We start from the raw sequence: 1,901 nt of genomic DNA, 5'->3' as shown, positions 1-1,901 counted from the left end.
ATATTGCAACAAACAGAGGAAAATGCAGAAAACAAGTACATACATATTTATGTATATCTACGTAAGAAAGCTGTCGTACACGCCTAAATTTTGTAAAATTACCAAAAGTATGAATTCGTCAGCCGCCGAGAGAGAAAGAGTTAAGAAATTTGTTACTTACTAGAGTTTATAAGCAAATAGCAAACAACAGCGGCGTGCGTGCATAGCAAATTATTGCAGTTATTTTGCTCCTTTTGTTTGCGACTCCGCCACCGCAGCTATAGTACGAGTGTAGTAGTCACGACAGATATATTTTTTGTAATTAAATTTTTGTGGTAGCGGTAAAAGCGTACAACTGTATCGAAAGCAACACCCCATCCAAATGTATGTAATTCAGTGCTGACGCTTTTGCTCTCACTGGACGTGCATAAATAGAAATGAAAGCACTACCGGGAGTTAATTTTGATGTCAGAACGTGTGGTTTCCGGTTTTGTCTGGTGCTGTTGTCAAAATCATTTCGGCAGCAACAACAATAACCATAACATCATCATCATCTTCATCGAAATAATATGAGGTTTTGATAATGATGTTGCTCTTCTTGCTGTTGCTGCTGCTGACAGTTGATATGCTTGGCAAAATGTTGGTGACACTGCGTACATGCGGCAAAGCAAAGCAATGGGAAGTCACATGACGAATATCTATGTACATACATATACTAAGGGTATGTGCGTTATTCGAAGGAATTGAATGAGATACATAGATACATAAATGCATTTTGTTGTTTCGTGTTAGATTTCGAAAATAAAATTATTGCTCTAATTTCAAATACTATATTCATCTACATAAATACTTAAATTGTGAATTCTAGTTTATTGGAAGATAAACTACATTTACATACATACACACATATGCATATCCAAAACGTTAGTATTGTAGCAAACATTTTCGAGAAATGTTCATACGCTGAGAAAAAAAAACCAAACGGCCTTTTTTACTATAAACGGATTTAATTTTGTAGATTTTTTTGGTTTGAAAATACGATTTAGTTCTGCACTTTACAGATGCTTTTTCGCAATTAGGTTAGGTTAGGTTAGGTGACAGCCCCATGTAACCCGAGATCATCCTGTGTGATACCACATTCTGATCGGCACCCATCGATAAAACGGCCGGAGCCCATTATGTATTTACGATTTTGTGACAGCCATAGTACTTCAACCTTAGCCGCGCAAACGCTGGGCACCAAAGAAGGTAGTGTTGTGTTTAGGTGATTCCATGCCATCTTCTAGGCAACTGCGACATACGGAGCCCGGTAGTATGCTCAGCCTTACTGCGTGAATACCGATTGGACAGTGACCCGTTAGAACCCCCACTAAAAGTGAGAGCTGTGGTTTTGTTAGTGTGAGTAGTGCCCTGGACCGCCCCTTGTCCACGCTCGGCCAGAAGCACCTTGCGATCGCGCATATCCTGGTTTTCCAAGAGTGTACCACAAATGATCAATGGCACCCCCAGCTGCTCTGTATCCGCCTTCACGAGGGCCTTCCTGGCCAATTCGCCAGTCACATTGTTTATCGCTATGTCGCTATGTCGCTGTAACCCGGAACCCAAATACTAATAACCAAGTTAGAGCGCACCCCCAACGCACTCAAGGCTCTGATAGCCGCTTCAATAGCCGGAGCAGTGAATCCACCGTCTCTTTAATAGCAGCCACTTCCGCCTGGAATACACTGCAGAAGTTCGGGAGTCTGAGCTTAGTGTTGATGGAAAGCTCTGGACAGAAGACCCCATGCCCAACCCTGCCGTTCACCACGCCTCCTCTCCAGAAGTTGCGCCCGGCCCAATCCTCCCTTGAGGAGAAGTGGACAGAGAAGAAGCTGCTAGGAGCCAATTAAGAAAAAATCGAATAAAAAATAATATATTCCGCC

The 1,901-nt window shown here is 42.2% G+C and overlaps 1 protein-coding gene and 1 long non-coding RNA gene across 4 annotated transcripts in view; one reads left to right on the top strand and one right to left on the bottom strand.

The window, feature by feature from the left end:
- LOC118736962 overlaps nucleotides 1-1,901 on the bottom strand; it is a gene marked incomplete at its 3' end in the record, with an annotated part of 246,938 nt that overhangs the window by 74,981 nt on the left and 170,056 nt on the right.
- LOC118736963 overlaps nucleotides 1-1,901 on the top strand; it is a 72,009-nt gene that overhangs the window by 48,380 nt on the left and 21,728 nt on the right. The gene's annotated exons all lie outside the window — the stretch shown is intronic.

This window comes from Rhagoletis pomonella, unplaced genomic scaffold, assembly GCF_013731165.1.
Source record: "Rhagoletis pomonella isolate Grant_MI unplaced genomic scaffold, Rhpom_1.0 Rhpom_scaffold_00004, whole genome shotgun sequence".
Taxonomy (NCBI): Eukaryota; Metazoa; Arthropoda; class Insecta; order Diptera; family Tephritidae; genus Rhagoletis; species Rhagoletis pomonella.
The sequence above is the reverse complement of the archived record's forward strand: the minus strand, read 5'-3'. Positions and strand labels throughout refer to the sequence as shown.